Genomic DNA, 10,702 nt, shown 5'->3' with positions numbered 1-10,702 from the left:
GAGGACCTGAAGCACTTGCTGCAGAAGGTCAAGCACTGCAGCCTACTGTATGGATTGAAGCTCAACATCAAGAAAACAAAGATTCTCACCACTGGACCAATTGGCAGCATCAGTATGGATGGTGAAGAGATTGAGATAGTCAAGTCCGTATGCAGTGTAAAAAATGTTGAATTGGCCAATGTTTTAGAGTTTATCTTTTCACTGCAAATTTGAAAAAACCTTCAAAAGATGGAGACTCTCAGAATTTGAGGTTGAAAAGAAGTATCAGAGCTCTACAAGCTGGTCACCTCTGTTCTTGGGTCCCCAGCTTCCTCAGAAGACTTTGTAAGGTATCACTTGGATATTGCTGAAGTGAAAGAACTCATTGCCCTGGAACAGCTCTGCTAGAAAATTCCTCATTGTGCAGAACTGGAACTTATCCCTCTCTTTCTTTCACAGGAGCCCTGGTGGTGCAGTGGACTAAGAGGTGGGCTGCTAACAACAGGTGGATGGTCCCAGGAAGAACAATGAGGCAGTCTGCCTTCATCATGACCATGGGCTTAGAAGCCCTATAAGTGGCAGTTCTGCTCTGTCCTGTAGAGTCTCCATGAAGCAGGATTAATTCAATAGCCGGAGGCATCTCCCACTCATCTCACCTGGTTTTGCCATTGTGGGGAGATCATACAAGGCCAATCTCCCCATCACAGGGTGTCTGTCAACTCATGCCACCATATTGGTTGGGGTAACCTTGGGATCATTATCACCTCTCATGTTTGGTATCTTACGATTTAATAGTACATTCTGCTGTGGAAAGAAATATCTTACTCTATAGACTTTAATATCATCTGAAGACTCTCACCCTTAACTATTTAGCTTAGAACTACTACTTCATTCATTATCTCCTCTCTATTTTCTCTTTTTCATGCACTAGTATCATGTATAAGATATTTCAAAACAACAGCCCCAAGCACCCAAATAAAAAGTCAAAACTGAATTTAACCTCTTGATAGGTTTTAGGCTCCTAATCCCTTTTCTCTGAAGAAATGTGACTGGTATGCTATGTCATCATGGATGTCTTCATGGATGACAATAGGAACGTAGGCAGAGAGGTAGAGGTAAATACCTCTATAAACATCTATGTGCTAATCAATATTCCTTGAATAAATTCAACAATCCACCCATCTCTACATCCTTGTAAGGCAGAAGACCATCACCAGATCCAAGTCAAAATGCTTCTTAAAAATCAAGGTTTTAAATGAATATATATTAAATAGAACTTTGTCTCAGGTGAATTGCCACAAATCATGATAAATGTATGATTTGCACACATAATGTTGGACCTTCAACTATTCATTATCCATATTTTATAGGTAATAAATTTGTCACTCAGAGAAAGTCACACCACTAGTGAGTGCCAGATCAGGAAGGTGAGCACAGGACCCACGGTTTCAAGTCCACTGCCATTGCTTCACATTAAGCCGTCGTTGTCACTCTCAAAAATCATGCGGGAGAGCTCTGGCAGTGTAGTCCATATCCCGTTGCACTGCTAGTCAAAAAACATGCCTGACAGGCCTTATGTCAACCTTTCCTGTTCACCATCTACTCCCTTTCTCAAATACCTGTTGAGTGAATGAATCCTTGATTAGAGATTTGTAACCAGAGCGCTGTAACAACTCAGAGGGGTCCAATAGCATATTCACATGAACTCCATGAAAGTTTATATAAAATATTTCTATCATTCTAAGAAGAAAAAAAATGTACATTAGAATTTTTAAATGGGGCCATAACTCCAAATGAAGCCATGACTTCAAACCACCAAGGTTTAAATAACTGTTACAGAGCCAACTCCAAGGCACTGAACAAAAACAAGGATGCTAGTGGTGCAAATAGTTAAGCGTTTGAATGCTAACGGAAAGGTTTGCTGTCTGAATCCACCCTTTGGCTCTGCAGGAGAAAGTTCTGGCACTCTGCCACCATAAAGTTTACAGCCAAAGTCATTCTGTGGGGCAATTCTCCTCTGTCACGTGGGGTGCTATGAGTCATCATGGACTTGCTGGCACCCAAAAAACATAGAACTTACTCACCAGTCACCTCTCTGGCCTGGTCTTTCACAATGCACATACTTCTTTCTGCGGAGAATAAGAAATTTTTTTTTCCCCATCCCCAGGCTTATGAGGCTGCCTTCTCTCCTAGAAATGCCAGAGCCATCACCCAATGGTCCATTTGAAGACCTTGGATGCCTTCTCTGGGGCATCTTATGTAAGCCTCTGAACCTCCTCCCTAGGCCAGCTTCCAACCTGCAGAAGATTCCTTTATGTTTACAAAGTCACCAGAAACAACACTGCAGAGCCGGCCTCAGGTTAGTCAAGACTAAATGCAGAAGAGAAATTGCTGAGATGGCAATTGTAGAGGTTGCTGGTAGACCCAAGCACTTGAGGGATTATCTCAAATACCCAGAATGTCTGACCCCTTTCTATATCAAATAGTAGAAGACTTGTGATTTTTCCTGATCATCAAAGTTGACTTTTATTCCCTTACCTTTAGATATATCCATACCTATAGATATTATTATAGACAACAATTTGCAGGGTTGATTTTTGCCTCTGTCAACAAATTCAATCCCTAAGTATAATTCATTGGAACCAGAATTCTTCAATCATCTTGATGGAGTCAGGTATTGTGCTAGGTTCTTAAAGGATGAAGACTTAAAAAAAAAAAAAAGCTTATCTTTCTAGACCAAAACTCCATGATCCCTGCGCTCAAGGAGTTTGCAGACCACATGGGGACAGTGGAGTAGACAGACCGTGAAAGCCAAACCAGTAAGTGTTCTGGCAGCTCTGCCAACAGAAACCAGAGGATGTCACCAGGGTAGGTGGGAGGACTTGAGGAGCTTCTGAGAGACAGTGATTCACCTCTAAATCTTTATGAACAAAAAGAGATGGGATAGAGACTTAAGAGAAGTCAAGGGAAGAAAGCTTGCATTTAATAAAATTACAGTCCAAAACGGCCTCAACTCTGCACAGATGTGCATAAAACGTACAGTGAGTGAATGTTAAGAGGTGAAATCCAAGTGGAAAGTAAATGTCACAGAGAAAGTGTCTAGACCATGTTAAGCAGTCATAACATTATTCTATAAGGAAAAAATAAATTAGGGGCCCATGGAATACAGTTCAGAAAAGTGTTGCAAGATCAGATCTGTATTTTAGAAAGATCAGCTTGATGCAATATGAAGACAGAGAACGTGGAGAGGGGCAGCCCTGGACCCGGGTAAGACAGGTGGGAAATCGTGACCAGAATGAAACTTGGGCTGCTTCTAACTCCAGCTGAAGCAGTGGCAGGAGAGATGGAGTCACACAGATGCGTGTCTGCACTACGTGAATCAGGAGGAGTAGCAAGACCCGATGACTAGTCAGATGTCATGAATGGAAGACTGACTGAGAGTCATCTAGTCTGGTTCTGGTGTGTCCAGCTTGGACGATTCAAGATGCCGTGTGAGTGGCGAAGGATAGAGAAGGAGCAGGCTGAGAGAAAAAGACTTCTACAAACTTTAGTTTGGCATATATTGATTTGCAGGGCCTTCGCAGGATATCAAAGCAGATCCAGGAGGCTCGAATGTTCGAAAAGTGGTGTGAAGGTAGCACGGTCTGTTGCTAACAACACCTGGAGGTTTTAAGTCCACCCAGAAGGACAATAGAACAAAAGCTGGGTGAGATATTTCTAAAAAATTATCTAAAACTTTATGGAGCACAATTCAACTCAGACACACCAGGTTGCTATGATTTGGGGTTGAATGAACAGAAATGCATTGGTTACTTCCCCTCCCCCTCGCCCCCAGCCCATTCTCTCTTCTTCTTTCCCAGTGAAAGTCTTGGGAGAGCAGGAGACATTCCGTGACTTCACCAAAGGCTTCATGTCCGCTTTACAAGCATTTGCTGCCATTCCAGAGACCAGTCTCTATCAAGGCCAACAAAGAGCTCTGTGCTCTCCAGGGTTTTAATGGCTGATAATTGGAAGTAGCTTTCCAGGCCAGTCTTCTGAGGAGCCTCATGGTAAGTCTAGAACTTGCAACCCTTTGGATAGCACCGAAGGCCCCAGTGCCTGGCTAGTTTGGTCTGCAGCTGATGAAGAAAAGTGTGGAAGGACTCCAGCGCTCTGTGGAACCGGATGTGTGATAAAAATATAAACACAGGGCTGAGGCCCCTCACACACGCTGAGCAGTACAAAGGCGGTTGTTTTCATTGCCTATCAGTGAGAAACTTCTCCACTGCTCTACTCCTCTACTCGTTAAAATGAAACCAGAGCGTGGAAGCCCAGCAGCCCAGGAACCCTTTGACCCCAGGCTCTGCACCTGAAGCCTGGCTGTGCCCACTGCCGTTTCCAACTGCCTTCCCCCACCCTGCCCCTGGCTCCCCAGCCGCTCTCAGCTCTGTGCTGGAGATTGCCAAACCTAGATCAAAAGAACCCACACTCCGTTCAGGCCCCAGGCCCCCTTCGATTCCGTATCCCAAATTAGCCAGATGCATCGGAAAGGCTTAATTAAATAGGAGAGTACAAAGGGCTGAGTGTTGGCTGCACCAGATCTGGGGACGCCAGTCAACATCTTCCCTGTTCGGAGCCAGGGCCAGGGATAGTACATTTCGCTCAGCCAGGGGCACTGGGAGACTAGCATAGGCTCACAGAGAGTATTGAAACAGATGGCTCTTAAAAACCTTCGTGCACTAGGTTCAACAGGCAACCAGCAAGAGCCGCACTGTCTCGCTGCCCAGGGAGCGCAGGGCTCCCCCAAAGCTGGCGACCGCCCTTGGCTGAGATGCCGCCACAGGCATGAATGGTGGGAACAGAGATCTGCTCAAAGCCCCCTCTGTGAGTCCGAACAGTTCATTTGCCAGAAACGAAATGTATATTTACACACCCACACTTTCCCTGGCAAAGAGCGCTCCGAGGGAGCTGAGCCCCGCATCTTTTGCGCCTGGAAATCCCTCCAGCTGGGCGCAGGCGAGTGCAACCTCACAGACAGTCTTCCAGCCAATCTGGAGGCCCTTTGCAAAGTTCCCCCCTGCTGATTGAACTGCAGCTGTGACCCCGGGGCCAAACCCAGCGATGGGGGGGTGTGGGGAGAGGCGCCTACGTACCCGGTCTGCGTGGGGGGCCATGCTGCGCGGGGCCAGGTGGCTGCAGGCCGACCTGTGAGCTGTGCTCCCGCCGCAGCTCCGCGCTGCTCTTGTTTGCACTGGGCCGTTTGCTTTTGGGATTTCTCCAGTGCAGATGTCAGGGGGCAGCTGTCCCAGGGGACAATGATTCCATTGGAAGCTGGCCTTTGACAAGACACACACATGACCTTTGACTAAAATGGCTTTGGGGAAGGAAAGTGTCCGAGGCTGAAGACCAAGTGTCCGGTTCAGCCATACGCGTCCCACCCCCAACAATGCCAAGTTAATTTTTCATCCCGGTAATCTTTCAAAGAGAGTCTCTGTGTGGGTAGGTTAGCCATTTCTCCTGCTTTCTACAGGATTCTCGCGCTGATTGCGAAAGGATTGTGCTGTGGAGGTTGCCTGCAGCGCTGGTGCTGCGCCTGGGAACCTGCATGGCCAGACTACACGTGGGCACACGCACGTTGTGTAAATTCCCTTCACATTCGCTGGAATACACTCATCACTCTCTCTTCTTTATTTCTTCTAAGCACGCTCCCACAGTTGACAAAGGCCTTTTCCCAATTACACTGCCTTTGGCCTCCGAAACCTTGCTAGTTTTCCTGTTACTCTTTTACAAATGAAGAAACAACTTCAGGAAAAAGAAGCTTTACCCAATCAATTCAACCCGAAAGTGACCTTCTCTCTCAGTCCACAAACCGCTGAGTCCAGCCTCATACCAATTGAATTACAAAATTAACAGCAATCAAAATGGTACAATGACTTACGATTTTTTAATGATAAAATAAATGTTGCAAATAACTTAAGAGTTGTTTTGATCCACCTTCACTAAATCAAAAAAACAAGCCCATTGCCATTAAATCAGGTTGAACTCCTTCCTAGTGGACCTGTAGGGAGGAGAGTTGTCTCAGAGGGCTATCAAGGCCACAGTGCTCATGGAAGCCAAGTGCCACATTTTTCCTCTGAGAAGCTGCTGTTGAGTCCCGGTAAGCATACAAATGCTTTAACCACTAGGCCACTGGCGCTCCTTCTATCATCTACAGATACCTTGAATTTATTGACTGTTGTTATGTACTGTAAAGTCACCTGACTCATAGTGACCCTATGTACAGCTCTGAAGGCAGCCCTATCCTGTGCCAGTCTCACTGATTCCAACACACCTAATCCCATTGTCCTAATTACCATGTCAGTCCATCTCATCCAGGGTCTTCCTCTCTTGTGCTGTCCCTCCACTCTTCCAAGCATGATGTCCTTCTCCAAGGACTAGTCCCTCCTGTCTGCATGCCCAAAGTATGTGAGATGGCATTTCAAAATCCTTACCTCCAAGGAGAAAATAGTTTTCACCCTCTCCAAGACAGACTTATTTGTTCTCCTGGCAGTCCATGGTATAGTCAATACTCTTCTCCAGCATCATAACTCAAAGGCATCAATTCTTCTTCTGTCATCCTTAGTCATTGCCCAGCTCTTTGATGCATAGCAAGTCATTACAAAGATCAGGCACACCTTAGTCTCAAGACTGACACCATTGCTCTTTAGCACTTTGGAGTGGTTCCTGACAGTAGACTTCCCCAGTGCAATTCACCTTTTGATTTCCTAGTGCAAGAGTAGTACTTGAGTTACTAGTAGAGTAGCTAAGGACTTGTGAAAAATCCCTACTTTTTTCCCCCTCATTGCCATCTGCTTGCTACAAGGATACCCTGGGGAACAAGCCAGCCCCTCTCCTTGGCATGGGTATAAGTTGGAGCTCCTGAGGCAATGACCAAATTCCATCAAAGGAGGTGGTTGAGGGTTTGAACCTACCCAGGGAACCTGAGCAGAAAGGCCTGGCAATCTGCATCAGAACGATCACACCCACGGAAACCCTGCGAGCAGTTCTACTCTACATGGCACATGCGGGCTTGCATGAACACTTCTGATCTGGGCACTTGGGGACCCCAAGAGTTAGAACTGGCTCAGTGGTTACCCCTAGATCTAAGGTTCCATACCTCGGGAAACACTCACAGGGTCCCCGTGTGTGCAAAGTAGTCAACGGAGTTTCCTTTTTCTAAATGTTTCCAGATGCAAAGCCTCTGGACGAGCCAAGGGGAAGGGACTATGGGACAGTAACAAGAACACTGGGCGATGAGTAAGTATCCCAGAATGACCTGAACTCTACGAGAGTCAGAGGCAATTGTTGTGTGTAAGTGGGAGTGTTTGGGGCGTGTAAACTGAAGGCATTGGGGGTGAATAAATGGAGCAGAATGAAAGCAGAGCCTCAATTCCATTTTAAAGTCATAACATAAATTTAGAGTCCATACTGGACTTTTTCTCAAGCTGCCTTTCAAAGTGGCGGTCCCTTTACCTTGGGTCTGCCTTGGCCATGCACACCCCAGGAGGACGCTCCTTTTCTCTGAGGGCTGCCAGGTGCAGGATGTCACAACCTATCCTCAAAAGGTCTTTCCCGGTATACTCCAACAGAGACAAGGTACCATACCTTGGACCCCCAGGTTCAGTGCACAGCAGTGCTGAAAGATCTATTCTCAGGACCCTCAAGTCACTATCACTGAGCAAGCAATTTTACTTAAGTCTGGGCTCTACACTCAACTCTGGCAGGTGGCAACCCGGTGGACAACAGAAAGAAGCCTTTTCAGTGCCCCTCTCCTTAGTCCTTCCAGTGATAATCTGTTATCTGTTCATGCAAACCCTGAAGACCAGTCATTCTCTCTCATGTCCCCAAGCTTTCACACACCGCTAGTCCTACCGAGAACTCCCACAATTTCTCTTGTTGTTGTTGTTGTTATGTGCCGTCGAGTCGCTTGCGACTCATAGTGACCCTATGTACAACAGCCCTAAACTCCGCTCTGTTCTGTGCCAATCGCACTGTCTCTGACACTCCCATCCCAATTATCCCGGTCACTGAATCAATCCACCTCATAGAGGGCCTTCCCCTCCTGAGATCTCTCCCTCCACCCTCCCAAGCATGATGCCCCTCTCCAAAGACCTGTCTCTCTTCACAACATGTCCAAAGTATGTTAGACGGAGCCTCAGAATCCTTGCCTCCAAGGAGCCACCCGGTTTAACCCTTTCCAGGACAAATCTCTTTGTTTTCCTATCAGTCCATGGTATTTTCAATACTCTTCTCCAGCACCACAGCTCAAAGGCATCAATTCTCCTTCTATCCTCCTTGGTCATTGTCCAACTCTCTGATGCATAACAGGTGATTGCGAAGACCATGGCCTGTATCAGACGCACCTTAGTCTCCAGAGAGACACCATTGCTCTTCAGTACTTTGGAGAGGTCCCTAACAGCAGACTTTCCCATGGCAATGTGCCTTTTAATTACCTGTCTAAAAACGGCCTTGCTCATCTCCTGGTAAAAACTAGGTTCAACACCAACTCTTTCTCCAGATTCTACCCAACATCTCGAATGACTCTGGGCTACGCTTCCCTTGCACGTGTTCTCACCAGCAAGGTTCTAGCTGCTGTCTGTACTGTATCATGGTTATTACTGAGAGGACACTCTTCCTCCTGTGTCCTTCTCATGCCAACCGTAGTGCCCAGTCAGAGACGGCACTCCACGGATGCTGTGAATGAGTTAATAATGAATTATTATTATTATCATTATTGTTTATTATTATTATTATTACTACTACTACTGAGACACTGAATGCATTTCTAAAAGAGATGTCCTACTTGCACTTTTTAAGAAGCTTTATTGAACTGTTTTTTTACCATGAGTCAGAACTGACTCAAAGCTGACCCTCCAGGGGGTTTTCAGAGGCAGTAAATCAGGAGCAGCTGGTGGATTCAAACTGCTTGCCTTCAGGTTGGTAGTGCAACTCCTTACCACTCCATGTAAAACCAATTTAAATTGCTTGGGGTTTAGAATATTCCAGAGTTGGGCAGTAATGAGAAGGGTGTTATTGTTGTCGTTATGTGCCATTATAAATCACAGTGATACTATGTACAACAGCTCTGAGGCCTGCCCTGTCCTGAGCCAGTCTCATTGACTCTGACACACCTACCCCCATTACCACAGTCACTGTGTCAGTCCATCTCATCCAGGGTCTTCCTCTCCTGCGCTGTCCCTCCACGCTTCCAAGCATGATGCCCTTTTCCAAGGATTGGTCCTTCCTGGCCATGTGCCCAAAATATGTGAAACAGAGCTTCCAAATCCTAGCCTCCAAAGGGAAACTTAGTTTCACTCTCTCCAGAACAGACCTATTTGTTTTCTTGACAGTCCATGGTATGTTTAAGACTCTCCTCCAGCCTCACAACTCAAAGGCATTAATTCTTCTTCTGTCATCTTTCGTTATTGTCAACTCTCTGATGCGTAATAATAAGTAATTGCTAAGACCATGGCCTAGATCAGGTGCACCTTAGTCTCTAGACTGACATCATGGCTTCTCAGTGATCTGGAGAAGTCCCTGATGGAATATTTTTCCAGTGCAATTCATCGAAAACCCTATGAACAATAGTGTGAGTAGGACAGACAAGGAAATTAATCTATAACTGACTGTGTGCACTTGGCTGAGAAGACTCACTACCTTTGTACCAGTGGTAAGAAGTTGGACTGTAATCCCAAAGGCAAACAGTTCAAATCCACCAACTGCTGCACAGGAGAAGACTGTCCATCTCTTCCCATGAAATTTACCTCTGAAACTGTCTCTGAAATCCTGCAATGGGTCAGCTATGGGTCAGTTCCGTTCCAATTCAATGGCACACAACAACAATGACAGAGTTTACATCCATTACCCTGTAAAGAAATCCCATACTCCTTTGCAATCATTCTTCTGTCTTCTCCAAGCTCAAGACAACCACTAACCCGCTGTCAGAATTTATTTGCCAATTCTGGGCATTTAGTTGAAAAGACATCATGTGATGCATGGCCCTTCATGATTGGCATCTAATCCCATTCTCCACAACCAATGCCCCTTTCATGTTGTTTCCCTTTGACGGAACACAGACATTACTGGAAGAGATCTTGGAGGTCAAGCACAACAGTGTTTCTCAGAACCTGTGATACAGTAACCAGGTAAATCCTCACATACCTGAGCTCCACGGTGAGAGTGAAGCAGAGGGGAGGACGATAGAGAAGCTAAGCCGCCACATCTCCTATCACATAAGAAAGAGAAGTGGGTTTAACAGGTCTCAGCTGTGTGCCCACATCCCTAGTCCAGCTGCACCATTTGGCCAGAACCTCCTGAGTTCTCAGGAGGCCGTGATACAGCTAAGCTGCCTCTGTCAACCTCTAGCTCTGTATTAGCTGTAATATTAGCTGTAACTCTTCACGCTCAGTTTTCTCCTCTTTTAAAAGGGAATGATAATAATGCCTACCTCATAGACAGCCTGTTAAAAAACGATTGTGAAGATTGACAGAGGCAATAAAAGTCCTATAAGTAGCACAACACCTGGGATATTGTTAATGGTAAGTGTTTATGTTTATTGTTGCTGTTTCATCACAGCTTTTTATATCTTTTCCTTCCAAGTAAGGGTGGTATAAAAAAAGGCATGTGGTGCTTTAAAAATGACTGTAAATTATGATTACTGAAAAAGGTTGCACAGGGAAATGACTGCTCAGATAGCCACGCAGTC

The sequence above is a fragment of the Elephantulus edwardii genome, unplaced genomic scaffold (genome assembly GCF_000299155.1).
Source record: "Elephantulus edwardii isolate Elephantulus edwardi_28Jun2011 unplaced genomic scaffold, EleEdw1.0 scaffold00003, whole genome shotgun sequence".
NCBI lineage: Eukaryota > Metazoa > Chordata > Mammalia > Macroscelidea > Macroscelididae > Elephantulus > Elephantulus edwardii.
This window is presented reverse-complemented; position numbering follows the sequence as displayed.